This window comes from Thermobia domestica, chromosome 16, assembly GCF_964235325.1.
Source record: "Thermobia domestica chromosome 16, izTheDome1.hap1.1, whole genome shotgun sequence".
In the NCBI taxonomy this organism is placed as follows: domain Eukaryota; kingdom Metazoa; phylum Arthropoda; class Insecta; order Zygentoma; family Lepismatidae; genus Thermobia; species Thermobia domestica.
The window spans coordinates 11,516,958-11,538,962 of NC_137469.1; the positions used below are offsets into that span (position 1 = coordinate 11,516,958).

Here is a 22,005-nt window from a genome sequence, read left to right on the forward strand (position 1 = left end):
TTTTGTATTTCACATTACTATGAATTTCTACCATGGAAAAAATTACTGTAATTGGAATATATTATTCTACATCTATTACTGTCTAGCAGACAGTATTTCGGCTCGTACACATTTTCACGGTTAGCTGCTATGTTACGCTTCAATTGAGAGTCATACTAACACCGAGAAATGGAAGCACTTGTACGGTACGCGTCAAGTGAACGTTCGTTGAACACTCATTCGCACGTGAATGACAGAACAACACTTTGTTCAACAGGTGAGTTTTGACCTCGATGCATCGCAAGCTGTGTGATTGCAATAATATGCACCTGTTTTGGTTAAAACAGCAAAGTTACAAGTACAAGACATTTGTTTGTTCGTTCGTTATTTAGTGATCTTCGTTCTTAGTGAAAGGTTGGATACAGTTTTCGAAAAAGAAAGCGTATTTTTAAAAATCTCAGTCGTATATTTCATTGCAATTGTTGTCTATTTTAAAATCAGAATAAAAAATAAGCATAATGAATTAGCATATGGAAAAACCAGGGATCGAGCTTTCATCTCTGTGAGAAACAGATCAGTAATCACAGAAAAAAATCACCATGGTATTTTATATTTGCAAATAATAATATCTATGAGTGTGCCGCGAAAATTCAAGTTACACCCGTAGTGTGCCGCAAGTTGAAAAAGGTTGGGAAACGCTGCATTAGACCAATGTGGGTGCTTACATATCTAACAAAAGAAACATAATGTTAAGAAACTACTTCCTCATGAACAGGCAAAACAATGGCAGTTAAGAAGAACAGATAGGTAATGTATCGAGTTGTCAAAGTGCAGAAACTCATTGGTAAAAGAGGGCTCATTTACAGAGGAAATGTAGCAACCTATAAACTGAAAGACACAACTATAGTTCATGGAAACTTTTTGGATATTATTCCTTTCTTAAGCAAATTTGATCTTCCGCTTAAAAGTAATTTAGATAAGGTCACCGAGAAGAGTCATATACGAGGAAGTAAGAAGGATAGTGGTCGCATAACTTTTACTAAACACGGTGAATTATGTTTTGAATGCTATCAGCACACTTATCAGAGAAGATATTTCGAAAGAAGTCTCTCAAGCTTCAATATTTTCTGTTCTATTAGACACTACTCAAGATATAGTAGTTTGAGGCCAGTGCTCTGTTGTTTTACGGTACGTTGTTAAAATGGTTTTTAAACAAAGTATTGTTGTCATTGTAAAATGCATATCTACCACAGGCCAGTGTCCTTGCGGTTTACTGCTGAAAATTCTACAGAAGTTGAACCTTGATATTAAGAAGTGTGATTGGAAATTCAACCGATGGCTCAAGTAACATGCAAGGACAATATTCGGATTTTCTCAATTCACCTATGATCAGTTACACGTGTGATTCAGTTGATTTTGAGTTTAACGGCCCTTTTAGCAGCGAGGCTATATGAGACGGGACATACTGATTTACGGGAAATCCGAAGCACATGAGCTCCCGCCAGGAATCGAACCCAGGTCTCCCACGACAAAGGCGCATACGCTAACCGCTTAACCACTAAGAAACTCAGTTACACGTGTGGTGTTACGCTCATATACTCAATCATGTCATATGTGATCTGAGAAAAAATTGCATTGATTCTGTGTCATTGTTCTGCTGAATGACTGTGCGATATTTATGCGTGAGTCTTATCAGCGAATGGACATTTGAAAGATCAAATGTTAACAAAGGCGTCTTACAGTTATTGCGGAAACAAGATGGTAGAAAAGACACTGTTTTTCAGAAAAAGTTTGGTCATTTTCGAACCCAGAAAGTGCTTTGTATATAGAGTTGACCATAATAATTAAGAAAATTGCTTCTATAGAAAATATCAAACCAAAAGCTAGGTGTAAAGCGAAAGGATATATAAAAGATCTTCTCAAGTTCAAAACAATTCGGACAGCACAAATGTTCCTTAAGATATTTCAAGTGACGACCTCTCTGTCAAACTATCTCCAAATAGAGGGTGCTGCTAGTGTAGTCCTATCGGATGGTGCAGACTACTCTATTCCAAGTGAAAGAGTAGAGAGATGATTTTGAATCCATTAAGAATGCAGCATTAAGCTTTGCAGAATGGACCAATAACAAATTTGAAGACTTAGAACGTGATTTCTTTCTTTTTTTCTTTTTTTCTTCTATTGACCTGTCGACAATTCGCTTTCAGAAATGGACAAAAATTTTCCTGTGAATATGAAGATGAAGCTGCTTCTATCCAATGACCAGGTACTGCATCGAAGCATTCAACACAATATTGGACATGGTAGTTTCGAGTATTTCTTCAATATTCAAGAAGCAATGTACTTTATGGATTATTTGGAACCTAGACACTTCAACCAAGTAACAGAACTTCCAGACGTGCCTTTCGATAAACTTACATATTTTCTGAAAAACTTCAGTAAAGAAGTTTCCAAGGATACTATAAATGTATTCTCTTGGATTTTTGAAGGACATGGATATCCTTGAAAGTTAGTCTTGATGACGAGCACAACTGAGAAAAAATGACTGTCCTGATGGTGCAAGTGATTTAGAATTAGGAGAAAATACATTTGTTTACAAGGAAAGCGAATGCAAAACGTGTTCCAAAATTGTCCAATGTGCTGCTTTTTAATTTTGCAGAATTGTAAATTTTGCAGTAATACTTATCCAGGTTTCCAGCATACAAATTTTTATTGACTTTGCCCGTAACTCATAAGGTAACATGTAAAAGAATTTTTTCAAAACTGAAATAAACTGAAATACATTAAAAATAGGCTAACGAGTACCATGTCTCAGGAACATTTGAAAACATTTATGTTGATGTCTATTAAAAAGATTTATTAAAAAATATTTCGAATGCAAAAGCGATAGATACAGTAGCATCAAAAACTAGTACCCTAAAACATATGCTAATTTTGTAATATAGTATACGTTCTCCTTGAACTTCATATAATATTTTGAACAATCCAGAATAATATACTGATGAAAGAATATCAGGTTTTAATTGTCAATTGTTAATACTATTGACTTACCGTAGAAAGAAAACTGCAATTGATTTGTGACATTGATAGCTGGTGGCCCTTGTGGGAGAAAGCGCCCGCGCCCCTCTAATAATGCCTATCCGTCTCTGGTCCAAAGCCTGGATAAAGTGTGATGGAAATCAGCAAATATTCAAATATTGCATATGCAAGATTCTTGCTGGTCTTGGTCTGGCGAGAATCTTGCATTTATGGTCTTGGTGTTGCGAAAATCTTGCAGGCGTGGTCTTAGTCTTAGCCTTAATCGTAGTCTTGGTCTTACATCGGTACTTTTCTCACCACCAATCTGTTCAACTTTTAACCTTATTTTGGCCAATATATATATACTTATATGCTGTCCTATCAAGTGGTACGTTTTGTCGCCTGTCATTATTTGATGGCTGATTGGAAGACTCTTCGCAAGTAGCCCTCCAGTCAAGTGGTACGTTTTGTCGCTTGTCATTATTTAAAGTGTTTTTAGAAAACCCTTCACAAGCAGCCCTCAGGGTAAGTGGTATGTTTTGTCGATGGTACGTTTTGTCGCTAGTACGTTTTGTCGCGTATTCGGTTCATAGTACTTACGGGTTAAGAAGAACAACAAAAAATAGGTCTACTAAACATTTTCAACAGGTGCAGAGTAGTTTAAAAATCAATTTAAATGAAAGAGGTACAATATGAAACTAATGAGAACTGCATATTGAAATACAAGAAAAATACAAATGCAACAAAACCTGCATATTGAAATACAATTAAAATTGAAAGCTAATGAGATATCTGAGCATGATGTAATTTCACTAGTATGGCAATGTCCGGTTCAATCTTTGTGACGCGCATTACCAAGTCATTTAAAATTCTCAATACCGTCAAGTGGGGTGAATAGGAACTGTGTGGTGAATAGGAACAAAACTTTCATGTTTTAATTTGTTCAGTCTTACGTTTCATTTATGCAAGATAAACTCTATTTTAATATTCTGAGACACTCTTCATAGCCTAACCTTGCTGTACGTGCAATAATAGGTTTTGCGGCTTGCTTTGATATTTTTTTCTCCGCAACTATTTTTAGCCGCATTGTTGTTGACAATTGTGAACTTAGCTTAACTTTGTTCACTCCAGAGGTGGCGCTCTAAGCAATTTGTTGTATGCTACTTCAAATCATTTGTTTATGAGCGCACTTCGAGGTTTAACGTGCAAAACTAGTTTCGAAATCAGATAATTTGATTTTAACACACTTCTATAAATAACAACAGCATTTTTGAGAGTGGTAGGTGAATAGGAACAGAATGCCTCGAGTTTATAAACCAGATCCCCGTGCCAAAAAATATCGCAAATATCCAAAGGATCTGTTGGAAAAGGCTAAAAGGGACATTATCGTTAACAGATTAACGTACAGAAGTGTAAGTGACAAATACGACATACCCACAACAGTTTTACACAGACATGTAAAACATTCTAACGTGAAGTCTCAAGGAGGTCAAACAGTGCTAACAAAAAATGAAGAAGAAATGATTGTTGACAGAATTGTAAAGTGTGCAGAGTGGGGTTATCCCCTAGAAGTATATGACATAAGGCTTATGATCAAAGGATATCTGGACAAATGTGGGAAAACAGTTCCAAAGTTCAAAAATAATTTTCCAGGGAAGGAATTTGCTCGTGGTTTTCTTCTACGTCATTCGGCAAAATTGGCAGTTCGGCTAAGCCAAAACATCAAGAAAGCTAGGGCTTCAGTGTGTCCTGAAGTCATAAATGCATATTTTGACAATTTGGAGAAGGAGCTTAACAGGATTCCTGCTGAAAACATTGTAAACTATGATGAAAGTAATCTTACAGATGATCCTGGAAGATCAAAAGTTGTTGTTAAACGTAGATGTAAGTATCCGGAGAGGGTGATGAATCATAGTAAGTCAGCTACGTCTGTTATGTTTGCAGCATCAGCAAGCGGAGTTTTGCTGCCTCCATACGTTGTCTACAAAGCGGTAAACATGTACAACACATGGAAGCTCGGAGGACGTCCGGAAGTAAGATATAACTGTACCAAATCGGGTTGGTTTGACAGTCGCACTTTTGACGATTGGATACAAACTGTCGCCCTCCCATACTTCAGAAAGTTAAATGGTCCTAAAGCACTCATCGGAGACAATCTCTCGTCACATCTGTCAGTGGAATCAATTCGCCTTTGCTCTGAAAATAACATAAAATTTATATTCCTTCCCTCCAATTCAACACACTTAACTCAACCCCTTGATGTTGCATTTTTTGCCCCTCTCAAGAGGAAATGGCGGGAACTCATTTCCAAGTGGAAAAGAGGCCCTGGTATCCGAGAATCAGCTCTTCGGAAAGATATATTCCCAAGGCTTTTTGCAGAGCTTCTGACAGCCATTGAAGAACATTCTACTGCAAGTATAAAGTCTGGTTTTCGCAAATGTGGAATATTTCCTATAGACAGAGATCAGATTCTCAAGCAGCTTCCCGATGCAGATCCTGAAGCTTCAGGAAATATTGCAGCGTTGGACGGATCACTGTTGGAAATGTTCAAAGAAATGCGATATGGGAGTTGCATTCCACAAAGAGTTCCAAAGAAGAAGTTGTCTGTTGAAGCCGGAAAAAGTGTTGCCCTTCATGAGGAAGACCCAGATGACCTAGATTCTTCAGAAGACGATATTGAGCTAGAAGAAGAAGCAATCGAAAGTGACTATGAAGAGGAGGACAAGGGGAAGCAGGAAACGTTTGTACCGGTAGTAACAGATGTTAACTATGACGACATTTCAGAGGACGACTGGCTGTTAGTGTCTTTTCATGTAGCTGAAACATCAAAAGCTATGAGGGCTAATGTTGAAAACTTGTTCATCGGTAAAGTTCTTTCCAAAAGAAATGGAAGTCTTACAGCAACGTTCTTGCGCGGCAGATCTACTAGGGAACACAGTGGATTCGTGTATGGTTTTCCCGACGTTCCAGATGTATCCGATTTTCATTTTGGGCAGGTAAAAGGGAAACTCCCGCTGCCCAAGCCTTACTGTAGAGGAATGATGATATTTCCCGTCAATTGCAATGTTGGTATCTGAACTATAACTATAGTACGGTATTGTCAAGTTCTCATTATGTTTATGTTGGTGATATAAATGTCTTTGAATCATTCCTTTTTCAATAAATATTTTTAAAAACTATTATTTTTGTTCCTATTGATATTTCGGGCAGTACAATAGGAAAGTAAGCAAAAAATAAATGCTTGTTCCTATTCACCCCACTTGGCAGGTGAATAGGAACAACCAATATTTTTTAAAATAAAACATGTAATAAAAGGAAAGGGGATTTAATATTTGTCACAGTTCTATTGCCCCCATAAAGACTGTCATTTGAGACCAAAACTTTATTTTTATTGACCAAGCAGTTTTAAAATAATTTGGTTGGAAGTTGAAAAACCGTTCCTATTCACCCCACTTGACGGTACCTTTTTTAACAACTGTCCAAATTTTTTAAAGCCAAAATTAGAAATCACGTTATTTTTTTTTATCATATGACCCAAAATTAAGGGAGTTATGAAGTTTTAAAATTTTCGAACGACCTCCATTTTGAGACAGTATAGTGGATCGGATTCGATATTTGTAATATGAATGAACTGACCTAATTTGGTTTTGATCCATTCGCTTTTAGGGAAGTTACCGTATCCACTATATACAAGAAATGGATTCTACTATTCAGTGGCGTAACTGAGGGGCCCGCAGGGCCTGCAATGCGGAGAGACCCGCAAGGTTTGGGGGCCCACCGCGAAGCAAATGCCAAGAACTATAGGTTACAAAAAGTGAACTGAATACGGAATATCCATTTCCCTGAACAAAATTTTTTACTTTAGAAAAGAAAAATATGTTCTGGGTGAAAATTCATCCATTCTAGCAACATCAGTTTAAAAAACCATCTTAGCACTTGAAGGTTAAGGGAAAATAATTTTTGCCTTTTTCGGTGAGTATTAATTTTAAATGTAATGTTATTATATTGCATGGAAATATTAACCATTGTCAATGGCGGAGCCAAGGGAGGGCCTGGGGGCCAGGCCCGCTTGCTCAAATTCTTGGCCCCCATAGTAGCCCCCCACACAGGGTGATACTGAGTTGAGTTGATTTTGAGTTTAACGTCCCGTTCAGCAGCGAGGCTATATGAGACGTGGACCTACTGATTAACGTGGAATCCGAACCACATGAGCTCCCGCCGGGAATCGAACCCGGGTCTCCCACGCCAAAGGCGCGTACGCTAACCGATTAGCCACGGAGGAGCTCCAGGGTGATACTGCTATAGGTCGACAAACGGTAAGTTGATAATGGTCACCGAAACATCTCTCGATAACAGAGTTACCAACTGCAGAGTACCGTATTTTGCAATAGTCCGTGTTCCGAGTAAAAAGCTCCAGGCTCGTTTTTGTTTGTAGTACAGCAAGATCTAATTCATCGAAATCTATAAGGCCTATGCATTGACCTCACCATCTGTATGTTCCTTTTAACCTCCGTCCCTTATCTCGTTATCTTCTTTGTTTTCGACAAAGAACCAGAAGAAAAGCAAAATCAGTCGGCATTATCATTCGTTTCAATGTTGAAAGTCATACTAAAATAAGATATGCTTACTTACAAATAGCATGCACTGCAGTAAAATATTTTAATGAAGTAAAAGCAAATTCATTTCTCAGTTTTAGAGCTCAAAGGTAAAAGTAACCAAAAATAATTGAGCTACGGCCAGATCAAAACAAGAGGCTGCAACCGGAGCAGTTGCCCCGGCCACCAGCAAAATAATCTGTGTGTATATCGGTGTAAATGTAGATGAAGAGTAAACGTACACCGTAAAAGAGTAAAATCATGAACAACTAATATATATATATATATATATATATATATATATATGTGTGTGTGTGTGTGTGTGTGTGTGTGTGTGTGTTTGTTTGTGTGTGTTTATGTGTGTGTGTGTGTGAATAAAATTTTTCATTCACTCGAGATGGCCCACTCAAAATATTCTTGGGCCCTTCATTGCCCCCCCTGAAAACAATTCGAGCTACGCTACTGACCATTGTCTTCTACAGGGACCACATAATATAGTGGGAAGTTGATGGGCATGGGAAGGGGGCCAAAAATAATCCTGCGGGGGGCCGACATTTTTGCGTTACGCTACTGCTACTATTATAGAAATAGATGGATATCGTAAGATCTCTGCAATAGGTAGGCCTATATTAAAAATCCTACACAAGCTTAGTATTAAACCAGAAATTATAAGGGTCTCGCTGACAAAAGGATGTGATAAAATAGGGGTCGTGATAGAAATTAGGTTGAGAACCACTGTGTTAGGTCTTAACATTACTGTGCGGATTCTTAACAGAACACCCTCTCCCATCGTGCACCTATGAAGGTGGAGAGAATGTTAAAGTAACGAAACTGGAAGTCCAAAGTCAAAACGCATCCGTCGCTATGTTGCCAAGTTTCGTCTCTCTCGCGAACGTGCGTAACTACAGTTCTCTTCAGTTTTAACTGCCAAATACAACTCGGCTTCGCTTTGGCGAGCAGCGTTATAAGAAAACAAGCATTTTGAAAAAATGTGTCAGTTAATGTTATGTTGTTCAATGACAACGGGTTTAATTTACTATGAAAACATACGCTTTCTGTCATTTCCTCTTCTATTTCCCCAAAAGTCGTATTAGCAAAAAAAAAAAAAAAAAAAAAAAAAAAAGTTCATAAAACTTCTGCGGCTTTACACCTACTAACCATACGTCAATGAACCTTGCAAGTTTTAGCATAGGACATGTAGTATTTTTTTAGGTACCTTATGTACAGGTACCTGGACTTAGGGCCCCAAAACGGTCCCAAAATTTAAAAAGAAAACTTTTTCAAAAAGAATTCGGAAAAGTATCACGAACTTATGGATCGTGACACAGTGTATGGTATTATTCAAAAGTTTGCTTCATTCTAATGGACTACGAATACGCCTCCCAGACGAACCGGATTTGCATCTTCTTGACCACCCAGCAATGGTTTGGGACACTAAATGTTCCATTTCCTCCCAAAACTTAAGTGAATGCAATTGGGGCTATATTTAAACACAAGGTCTTTATTAGTCATCGATACTGACTTAACTGAGAGGAAAAGTCGACTATCATTTACTTTTAATGAGTGTTGATGTATTAATTAATTATGATATTTCAACAGAAGCAATGTCATTACTACTATAAACCGTCATAAGGTGCCTCGGTTAATTAGTCTAGAAATATAGGAGAGAAAGCAATATGTACGCAATTTTACCTATGATTAAAACTTCTTCTTCTTTTTTTACATAGGATAAGGTAAACTTCTCGATTGATACAGCACTCTATATTAGTCAACACGTAGTTAAAGTTACGTAGGAATCACAATCGATTCACTTCTCCGTAGCTTAAGTAGTGTGTTTGAAATTCCAATGGTTTCTAGGTCATGGGAACATTTCTCATAAACACAACTTGTTATGAATGGAATTCTTCCTCCTTTAACGTTGCCACTTGATACAATCTACTACACAGAAGCTTCCACGCAATCTCACTACCTCGTGCTATTGTCATTGTACTTGGTTGGAGAATAATATTTAGGGCAACAGCAAATCGATAATGTCCAGTAAGGAGTCCAGAATCGAGTATTTCAAAAAAAGACAAGAAATACCAGATAGAATTGTAACAGTGTACACCACGTAAAGGAATTTGGTTTATCACTGTGTATACAACGTTTGAATTGAAGTTTGAGTTTTTGCATTTTTTCCTTCTCCATTCCGTACTCAAAATTTTAGTAAGATTAATGAAAATTTGAAAATAGAAAATATTTATTAAGTCTTTAGATTTGTGAAGTAAAAAAATCTTTTATGTTCACTTCAGCTTCGTATTCCGCCGACAAATCAGTATTTTGTATCCTGAGCGTTATACCAACCCACTTATCTCGAAAGCACTTCGGGTTATCTATCAACAGGATAATATTCATAATTGCTCCCATAGGGCTATATGGTGAACTGATTTTTTCCTGTTCCCTGTCCGCCTGTCCCAACCAACGTCGAGCTCACAAGGAACGGACATAAACGTCTCATCCGGACTCCCAAATCAAACGTAGTCCATTCGATAAACACAACAAAGATATGTTCATGCAATAATAATAATAATAATAATAATAATAATAATAATAATAATAATAATAATAATAATAATAATAATAATAATAATAATAATAATAGGTGCCATGGACAAGGGAGTAAGTCCCTATGGGGCCCATTAACCCTGTTAGTATAAAGAAAATCGTAGACTCGCAGTGAAATAGCTATTGCATCAACACTGTTCATTAGAAAATCATGAATTATAGCTCATTCTCTTCAGCATGAAACAAGCTTTCCAGAGATGCTATGTATTGGGGTCCATAACGTACTTGGACAGAGAAAATTGGGAGAATGTCGTATTGTATTGATAGATAGAATAGGTATCAGGGGAAAGCGTGTATTGCTATATAAGCTTTTCCCTCATGTCTATTCCGTCTATCAGTACAAAACTTGGTACAGTCATTTCTTATCCCCTATAGTATTGTTTGAGATACATTTGTTTTATGTGCTTTTATCCGGCGCCACTAGAGGAGTCCAAAGTTAATGGGAGGGATTTATGGAGGGAATTTTTACGACATTCTCCCAATTTTCCCTGTTCAAGTACGTTATAGACCCCAATACATAGCACCTCTGGAAAACTTGTTTCATGCTGAAGAGAATGAACTATAGACCAATGAACAGTGTTGATGCAATAGCTATTTCACTGCGAGTCTACGATTTTCTTTATACTAACAGTGTCAATGGGCCCCAGGGACTTACTCTGTTGTCCATGGCACCTAATTTGTTGTGCATGAACATATTTTTGTTATGTTTATCGAATGGACTAGGTTTGATTCGGATGTCCGCATGACAGGTTCATAGCCCTTCCTTGTCAGTAATTGAGTAAATCCCTGTAAGCACTAGTAACGTACGTGAATAGGGAGCCAGATACCGGGTTTGAGAGAGCACGAGCTCCAAAGAGCTTCGTGAGCATGAGCACGAGTGAATGCAAGCCCCATTGAGGACAGCTTGATTGAAATTTGTGAGCGCGTGAGAGAGAGAGAGAGAGAGAGAGAGAGAGCAATGAAATCAGGTTCAAAAATTAACATGGAGAAGACTAAGGTGATGTTCAACCATTTCGTAAAGAAGTTAAGGATTAAAGTTGAAAATACCGAATTAGAGGAAACAATACCTTCTATCAGTCTATCTGAGAGAGAAGATATAAATGGACTTCAACCAGAGGCGTCTTGTGAGGGAAGTCAAACTAGTAAATATTAAAGTTTTATTGCTTGAAACTAATTAATTCTGTTATTAATTTTGTATACAACTATTACATTAAGAAAGATTTCTTCTTTTAGTTTGAAGAAATAAAACCATATTCTTTACTTGTGTGACTTTCCACACGAACCGTTTCTGATGGCAACATTAAAGAACAAATAAACTGGCGTATTAAGTGATGCTGGAGGACATTTGGCAGGAACATTTTCATATTGGAAACCAAACGCCAATATGCCTAAAGCGTAAAATTTTTAATGAATGTATTCTGTTTATTTTGACACATAGATCGAAGACATGAATACTAACAAGGTCAGACATTCACCGTCTGCAGACTACGCAACAAAGCATGGAAAATATATGTTAAAAATCACCCCCAAAAGACAAAAAACAAAAGAAATATGACAGAAGTGACGAATATTGGCATGAAAATACAAGCACTGGAGTGGCAGTAGTCTGGACGTGAGAGAGAGAGAGTATTGTCCAAACTTATAATGGACAACATCATGTCTGTGGTATTTGTCGGGTACTCCCGTTTCCTCCTGCAGTCTCATTCCACCAATTCTTTCATCATTTTGCTTCAATATCGTCTCTCTTAGCCTAAGGGGCATAATCGTGCGACTTTAAAAAGAAAATGTACATTACGTTTCGAAATTAATGGCAAAAGGACAACAGTAGAAGGTAGAAATACAGTCAGCAGCGTTTCCCAACCTTTCTCAACTTTCGGCACACTGCAAGTGTAACTTGAATTCTCGCGGCACACTCATATAGATATTATTATTATTATTATTATTATTATTATTATTATTATTATTATTATTATTATTATTATTATTATTATTAATTATTATTATTAATTATTATTATTATTATTAATATTTGTAAATATGTATAAAATACAGTGGTAATTTTCTTCTGTGATTACTGATATCTTTTTCACAGAGAAGAAAGCTCGATCACTGGTTTTTCCCCGTGGTAAATAATTATGCTTATTTTTCATTCTAATTTAAAAATAGAAAACAATTGCAATGAAATAAAAAGAACTCATGTTTTTAAAAATACACTTTCTTTTTCGAAAACTGTATCCAACCTTTCACTAAGAACGAAGATCACTAAATAAGGAACGAACAAACAAATCTCTTTTAGTTTTAAAGCACAAATGTGGGTAATTTGTATGCATGTTTGCTTTGCAAAAGGATTGAATGATATTTTAAAAATTTCAAGTTACGAAATAGTCTGCAACAATAAAAAAGCGATAATGGTCATAACAATGATAACAAATACTTTTTTCAACATTAAAAATGTACAGAAAAGTAACACAGCATGAAACTTAAAATTGTAGATTTATAGTAGAGGTTCATAGTAATGCGAAATACAAATATACATTGTTTCCAATGTCTTGCAATTTGATTGCTATAGAATTAATAATTTTGTTTCGATCTCCTCGCGGCATACCGGTTGGGAAACGCTGTTCTATAGCTATTGATCAACTTCCGTGACTTACAACTGCCATTTATCATTATTTGATAATTCTGTTAGTTGATTTGTTCCCGAAAAGCATCCGTCTTCAACTTATCGAAACAGGTTATAGTGTTTAAAAACCTATTATTATTCTAAGTTAATCCAAGATATTTTCATTTCCTGTTCCAATAGATTAGGTCTATACTATTTTCTGTTTTCGGAAAAATACAAAGCACGTGCCTTAACGAAATCTTCGAGTATATTTATAGATTAATGGAATTGCAAACAGATTTATTTATAAAATGTGGAAGTCAACCAAATCTTTATTTTATGATTGCAAGAGGTCAGATATGAAATATCTAGGTTTTCAGAAAGCATTCTCAAACTTGACCTGACCTCACAGTCAGCATTTGATAATGGTAGAAGTGACTTGTCATAAAAGTACTGTATATTCATGCAGGCTCTGTAGTGGGATTTCGTTAGATGAGATATGCTTGCTAAAGATTTAGTAGCCATGAATATATCCATGTTTGTTAGAAGAGAGGGCTATTTGTTTATTATTATTATTATTTCTCGGAAGTCAAGAGCAAAATGATCTGAAAATAAATCACGTTTTCAGTTTAGGTTATACGGCACGTAAATTTTGAAAAGATGATCGTCTTGTTATTGGCTTAGTTATTAGCTTCGTCATATGTGTATTTTAAACCATACGATTTCAGTGGTGACCCGGGGGGAAATCCCCCTGGGGCATTTCTCTGATCGGACTGAGCCTGGGTCACCAGTATTTTGCCAATACTTTTTTCGTCCGCTGTTTGTTCAAAGCCTCTTCGCACGGGGGGAAGGCGAACTTCTGAAATCACTACTGTTTTAAACTGTAATTTAAAGCAAAAACAATTATTCCTCTGATGGAGCTAATGATTAAGCCAGCGAAAGAAAAAATCGCTAAATAATTTTTATTAAAATTTACACGACGTAAAATCTGAATGGTTCTTAAATCAGCAAGCTTCTGCTTAGGCAAATTATTATTAGTTGCTTAGGCCACAACCTCTAAAGAGAACACATTAAGCCTTTAGAGACAAGCGTGACATATAGATAAAAGTTGATCTGAAAAGGTAGGGGGAAGCATGACGTCACGTCTTCCCCAATGCCTATTTGTCCATTGTAATTAATTTATAAAGTGGGGGACGCCACGAATATTTTCTGGAAGCGGGGGGACGGCGTCTCCCTCGTTCTCCCTCACTTTTACCCCTGGCATGCATCTACAATCATTTCGTTAAGGTACGAATGGTTCTTAAAGCAGCGTAGGCGCATCAGCAAGCTTTCTGCCTAGGCAAACTATCAGATGCTTAGGCCACAACCTCTGAAGGGGAACACATTAGGCCTTTAAATACTACCGTGGCATATAAACACACATCGAATAATTTAGTTGAGAACGGGTGTCGTTTATAAACCGCAGTTGCGTTTTATTTGTCAAATAAGTTATTCAGTATCCAATCATAGGGTTGGGTAGCTTTCAGGGGGGGGGGATTTTTACGTCTCTGAAGAAAAACTGAAGGTGAAGTATATAAACACACACGATCGTTCCGTTGAGAGGACAGGTAAGTTTGTGGTAGGCCAAATCGTGTCCTTGGGTTTTCTCGGGGTACTCCCGTATCCACCTATTTCTCATTCCACCAATTCTTCCATCATCAGTCATTTCTTTTAATCATTGTCTCCCTTAGCGTAAAGGGCATAAGGGACGTCAAAAAGAAAGATGTCATTATATAATACGTAATATATGTATTCATAATGAGTATATGGTACTCTTTCTTCCAGACAAAAATTGCTGGTACATATTATACATATGTGTATAATTATTACAGATATATTTTAATTACAGTGTTGTACAGGCCCGCAACCAGCCACAGAGGTATGGGAGGGCATGAATATGTTAGAGGGGGGCAAAGTCATTAAACATTCTCTTACCAATAGCTAAATTGTATGTGTTAAGGTCTCGAGGGGCCACGAAAAGTTTATGGGGGCCAGGCCCGCCCTAGCCTCCCGTAGTTGTGCGCCTGGTATTGTAATCTTGTAGTTGAGAGAATAATTATTATTGATGAAGAAAACAATAGATAATAAGAATACTTCTGTTAAATTTTTGATAAGCAATTAATTAATGGTGACTAAGTAGATAATACGTTTTGCAGGTGTAATGAAGATTTTTTTCACAGCTGTAATCCTGATAATTAAATAATCGTGACAGTTAATCACTGAAAAGAGCTATCTATTCACAATTATTTCAAAGATATGATATACAATTTGAATAGACAAAAGGCAACAATAATTCGAAGAATCAGGGCGCATTTTCATGCAAGCGTCCCTTGCTTCGATTTCTTTGTGTAGCCAAAAAAAAAGTTATGTTATGGGGCGTTTACACTTAGTCGATTTGCGTTCGATTCAGTTGAATTGACGTCACTTTCAACTTAATCGACCGTGTAAACAGGACTTCAACTTAATCGATTGTTGATCGAAGGCGACTAATCGACTGGCAACTGAATTGAAAGGCGTTCTATTTTCTGTGGTTGAAATAATTGAACACATCCATCGATCTGATTCGGCCTAGTTGCTTCGATTTAGTGGCAAATGCAGCGAGTCGATTTAGTCGTGCGACTGAATCGACCAAGTGTAAACGCCCCATTACACGTAGAACCGTACTTAAACAACTTTCCTCCTGAGACCCGAGCATTTATTTGTCAAGAACTTTTGATCAAATTTTGTATATTGGGTAACAATAAACCCAATAGTACATATTTGGAAACCATTTTGTCATACTGCTTTCCTGTTAGTCGGTAATGGGTCGTATTTTATGCAGTACTTTGGGTCTCAAATAACTATGTATTGCATACAATACACAAGGAAAATTGTATATTTGCCTTCGTAATATAAGCATAAAATATGTAAATCATTAAACTTGAAATTTACTGCACTATGTTTTATTTTCTGAGAAATTATTCAATCAATGTACCTGGATCAGATGTGTTCATAACCCCAATCAGTGTTGCCACAGTCCTAGCTCAGGAGTAGGCTGAAAAATAGTACCAAATTTAAACAAAAAGGGCTGAATTCATTTTTTGTCAAAAAGTAAAATATTTTTGCCCACGTATGAACATCTCTGATCTAACTTTAGGCCTATACATAAAGTTACAACGCGTCGATATAGATCTCTAAAACGCAGAAATGTTCGGGTATTTTTATATTTGTCAATATGGCGTCATTAGTAAACAACTTAGCCCGGTAAGCTGGCAACTACGTCAATGTATTTTTTAGTGTTATACGTTGGAGGGGGGAGGACGGTCCCGGGCGCCGAAGTAAGGGGGCGCAAAATTCGGAAGGAAAAAAGAAAAAGATATATGTTTGTATGTATGTATGTAGGTAGGTATATATAAAATTGAAGGAAAAAGTAAGAAAAAGTGCTCAAAATCAAGGGAAACCAGGATTTACTTTAAAAAAATGTATTACCTTTCGCGCCAACCATAGTGGCGCTTTGCGGCTGGTCTATCGACCCCAGTCATATATACGGGGACGCCGTCGTATATTCTCGCCCAGGCGCTATTTTTCCATGGTACAGCACTGGTGGTATTATTGTTTTGATGTTGCATAATCTTTTCAACGACACATAAATTATAGACTTACTTCAGCACCCGCTTCTGTCTTCTTCCCGCCTTCAGTAGACAATAGAGCCATCTATAGGTAAAAACAAAAACCAGCTGCCTTTTGTGCAGTAATTTCGACATTTCCCGAATACAATAACCGAGATTCGGGCATGTTCTTAAATATTCGTAGCCATGACGGGCGTTCGAAAAATGTATTGTATTCAATACGCAGGGTCTCAGGAGTTTAATTGGCTATTCAGCCACATCGCAACCAAAGAACACAACGGACGTTAGCATGAAAATCAACTTTAATGGAGAAATAAGCGTCAGGACCTGAGACATAATTTGGGGTAGGTGTCAGGCTATTCGAAATCGGACAATATTTGGGGTCACGTTGCTCCGAAAACTTGACGATTCTAAATTCAAACCCAAAGATTAAAAGAAGACATTGTCTAAGATATGTCTCTGGTTAGCGTGAGTGAGTGAGTACTGAGTATACAACAGAAATTCGATATTTTGAGTCTTGACAAATCCACGTAATACGAGCGACCCAAAAGGATCTGATCGCTAACGAATATCCATCCGTCCTGGAGTAAACTTCAAATATCGTTATAGTCAGTGTTGTCAATTTAGCCACTTTATGGCTAAACCTAGCCATTTTCAGATGTTATTTAGCTGCTAAAAAATTACTTCAGAGGCGGATCCAGGACGGAGTTCTGGGGGGGCGATGGGTTGTAATACTGCCACTTAGAGCTACTTCTAAGAGCTCCAAACTCAGTTTTATTTATATATAAAATAAGAAACTTTCCTCTTCTGGGGAGAGAGCGATCGCCGCGATCCGCCCCTTCCCCGGATCCGCCACTGATTTACTTTAGCTATCAGCTATAATTCTCACCAATTCTGCGTGCGAAATTTCCAATTTCTAGGTATTTGCACTTAGCGGTAGTTGAATACCTATAGAATAAAAAAAACTTCAACAAAATTATGAATAGTTACAGAGTGAAATGTGATTTGCTATTTCGTAATCCCTCTACCTTTAATAATACTTACAATACTACACTACAATCTATCTTAGGTATTTTATTTAATTTTCTCACTCAGTAGCATGGACTCAGACAAGTCGAGATTCTAGTAATTTCTTCTTTCATAGCTAATTTCAGCACTAATTTGCGAACAAGAATTTTGAGTGTGTGTTCGAAAAGGACAATTTATTTTTAGTGTTGTCCTGGAGCAATAGTGTCAACGAATTCAATTCAATTGAATTTTTGAGCTTAGCGTCCCTTTCAGCAGTGAGGGAACCTACAGTATGGTCCTACAGCTTAACGTGACATCCGAAGCACATGATCTTCCGCCGGGAATTTAACTCGGGTCCCCCACGCCAAAGGCGCGTATGCTAACCACTTAGCCACGGATGAGCTGGGCTCAATAGTAGAGCGTTCACCTTTGACACGAAGGGTCCCTGGTTGAATTCCAGCTGCCATCATGTGGGTCTTGTGGTGGACAAACACTATATACGTGAGTTTTCTCGGATTTCTCCCACTTTCGTCATCCCACACTCACACCATTATCATTTATTTCATCATTATTTCCCTTAACCTCGGTGCATTCGCGTGGGACGTTAAACAAGCAAAAAAAAAAAAAACTGTTATTTTTATAAGTTACATTTGTAGTTTATGTTTCTATATAATTTTCATGTTTGGAGATGAAAAGAAAAAAAGATTATTGCAAATCATTCATAATCAAAGTTATCAGATATTATAATTCTATAATTTTACATTTTATTCTGCATTTTGCTGCATAGTTTTATGAGAGAAAAAAAATACTTGTGCAATTATGTTACTGAAAATATGTACTGTATATATTTATGGCGTGAAACTTTCCACTGGTAAACAACTCTGTAATACACAACACTGTTAATTATTTATTTACATTTTTATAGCACGTTTCACATTTTTCAATTTGTTCTCTATACAGTAGTTTTCTGATAAGTAGGTTATGTCGCTATTTTTAATTTGTCCAGTTTTATAGCTAAAACAATCTAAATTTGTATTTTAATACTTAAAGGTTTCACTTTTATGCTTGCTAGAAGTTCTTTCAAAAACTTTTTTCTAAATAGTACTGATTAGTTTATACTGTGTTTGGTTGTTACAACGTGTAGAACATATAGTGTTTATTCCATGTACGGATTTGTCGACGAGGGTGTGAATTTGTTTATAAACACAACACGTTTCTTTATTGCTACGTCTTGTACTCGAGTAGGTATGTGTGTATAATTCAAAAATTATTGTTTTGCCTAAGTATTTTACTTGAAGTGAAGTTCCTGTTCATTTATCTATTTACGTAAGGTAACTATACGTCCCGATTAATCGGGATTGTGTGTGTGTGGGGGGGGAATGGTAGCACAGGGGTAGAACGCTCGCCTCTAGAGCGTAGTGTCCATGGTTTGATCCCCGATCAAACGAGATTGTAATGAACAACATCGTGTTCGTGGGTGTTCTCGGTGTTCTCTCGTTCCATTCTGCACTGCAAAAATTAAAAAAGATCGAAACAAAAGTTGTAGAGATCCTTACGAGAGTTGAGAAACACTTTTCAGATTTCCTCTAGCATCAATGTTAAGGAACTTACAGATTTTTTACATTTTCAAATGGACGCCATTTTGAATCAAGATGGCGGATGTAGCTGACCAATATAATTAAACTAAAGTGCGTCCTTTCAGTGTGTATGATCCTGAGTTCAAATCTAGTGTGGGTACTTTTCGAATACTGGTTCCAATACACTTTAAGCAGAAGGAACTGTTTTATGTAGTCTCAATGTTGAAAAGAGGCGTTAAATCATTCCAAATCAATAGATCACCGTCTTCCTTTGCAAGTAATTTATATCCTAAATTAAACAACAGAATCATATGAGTGCCGCTGTGGCTGAGTGGTAGAATGTTCATCTCTCGTGCGCAGGGTCCCTGGTTCGATCATAGCTCTCACCAAGTGACTTTGTACTGGACAAATAGCGTGTTGGGGAGAGTTTCTCGGCGTTCTGCCGTTTCCCTCCACTTAATTTATTGTATCACTAGCGTTGATTATCATCTTCACTGGATTTAAATATAAACTTTAAATGCACAACCCTTTATGTTATGTGTTTGGTAAAAATGACAGTAAAAATTAAATATTATTATTGTGGGCTAAATTTGGATTTAAACGGCATCGGAAGTGTCCAGCGACCCCGAAAACTATGGATTCGACACTAATATCGGTCATTTTTTAAAATCATTTTTATATATCACCGCCTACCTTTCCCCAAGTTGTAGGTGTGAATTTGGATTTAAATGGCATCAGAAGTGTCACTGTTCCTCTCAGAGACCCCGGAAACTATGGATTCGACACTAATACCGGTCAATTTCGATCATTTTCATACATATCTCCCCTCTTCCCTTCTCGTACGCTGCTTGATAAAAAAATCATCCCAGGCCTGAACTTCATCTATGTTGAAAATTTGATAGAGATCAGTCTCGTGGTTCAAGAGTTATTAAATTTTATTTATTTTTATATATCTCCCCCCTTTCGTTCCCCTACGTTGTACCGTCAAAGTGAAATTATAAAAATCATCTCAGGTCAGAACTTCATCTATGTTCAAAATTTGATCGAGATTGGTCGGATGGTGCGAAGTCACGAACATAGTCACTTTAAATTAACATCCATCCAAGTAATCATGAGCGTCTCCTTTTACTTCGGTGCATAATCGTGGGACGTTAAACTGTTAAAAAAAAAGAGCCATGTCTCACATACAAGATCTCTGTTGAGAAAAAACTAAAGACACAAGTGACAATCTTCTTTGTTGTATTTAACAATATAGTTTTATCTTAATTTCTATTATAAACACATTTTACAATACACCGTACTGATATCCAGTTTACCACTAAGAATAAATAATTTCTTGACGTTGACAATTCATAAAATGGCAGTTCATGGTTTCGTGCACAAGCACGTGCGTAAAGTTATAAGATTTCTGTTATCTTGGGAAAGTTATGTTTACAAAATCACAAGCCATTTTGTGATATTAAAACACACACAGTCTCGGCTGAGCAAAGCACCCAAAAGGTCAGTCACTGTCTGAGAGGTTGGTTTATTTAATGTGTTCCACAGCAAGGGTCCCATCATCTGCTGAATCATCTGTGTCACCAATACTACAAGACACACTCGCATCGGAGGAATGACATGGGTTTTGTACGATATCAGTAATGCACGTGATCATTCTTTAATGTGCTTTTTTCTTATCATTATTCTTTAGCAGCGTGACATAATCATTTTTCTGTGGTGTGAGTTACATCCAGATGGTAAGGTAAGTTTCATTATTTATTTTTTTAACTGGTTTTAGAATATTTTGCTACAATTTCTTATATACTGTATATATATATATATATATATATATATATATATATATATATACGGTATATAGTTGCCTTCTTTCATCGTATTTTCTACAATTGACTCCTTGATAACAGAAATTGTAGTAAGACCAACGAACGTAACGTGGAATTTTCATTCAAACACCGTGACACTAGTCATTTATTTTAATTATAAACTCTGCTTGCACTATCATTTTGTTAATTACTCAATGGTCATTTCCTTACGAAGAGTATGGAATCTCGCAGTATTCCCAACATAAATGTTATTTTCCAACCTAATTTTGAGTATAAAAAACTAAACACAGATCGAAAAAGCCAGATTTTACTTTATCATTCATTATTCTAAATTATTATTATTATTATTATTATTATTATTATTATTATTATTATTATTATTATTATATTATTATTATTATTATTATTATTATTATTATTATTATTATTATTATTATTATTAAGTATTCTGCCTTTCGGCAGGTCCTGGGACTAATGATGATTTTTTTTAATTTTAGATTTGGGCCTGGAAATGTTTCTTCCATGTTTCTCAATCTTTAGCTTCCTCTTTTAACTCCGAATATTTTCTTCTATTTTTCAAATCATCGATCACGTGTGCTCTTCTTCTTCCTATTCCTCGCTTTCCTTCCACCTTTCCTTCTATGGTGGTGTGACGAAGACAATTACTTCGCGAGATGTGTCCAATCCCATTGGCCTTCCTACGAAGAATAGTGGCTAAAAGTGTCCTCTTCTCTCCTATCCGTTTTAAAACACCTTCGTTTGCTGCTCTCTCTTTCCATCTTCTCCATTTTCCTCCAACACCACATTTCGAAGCTCTCCAAATATTTCTTCTCTAATTTCCATAATGTCCAAGTCTCCGAACCATAAAGTCCAATACTCCATATATAGAACACTTGACCAACTTCTTCTTAACTGAAAAAGATAGTATCCTACTAGTTATACAACCTTGAGTCAAACAGTGTTAGAAACAACCAGAAAAACTGACATTGATATACAAATATTCAGGTCATGTCTTGCCCCCCACTTTTAAAGTCCAATCGCCGCCACTGTCCAGGACAAACTGATATGAAAGAAACGTTACGCATTAACAGTGAAAGCTTTCTAGTGCTTAATGTATTGTAGTATTTTCGTTGAATGTTATACAAAGTTATTTTA

General features: G+C 36.6%; 1 protein-coding gene across 1 annotated transcript in view; it reads left to right on the plus strand.

The window, feature by feature from the left end:
• Nucleotides 1-20,534: 20,534 nt before the first annotated feature.
• Ctns (lysosomal cystine transporter cystinosin) overlaps nt 20,535-22,005 on the plus strand; it is a 167,707-nt gene continuing 166,236 nt past the window's right edge. Inside the window, exon 1 of the mRNA XM_081742124.1 lies at nt 20,535-20,768. The gene's annotated coding sequence lies outside the window, so the exon portion shown is untranslated. The remainder of the gene's footprint in view (nt 20,769-22,005) is intronic.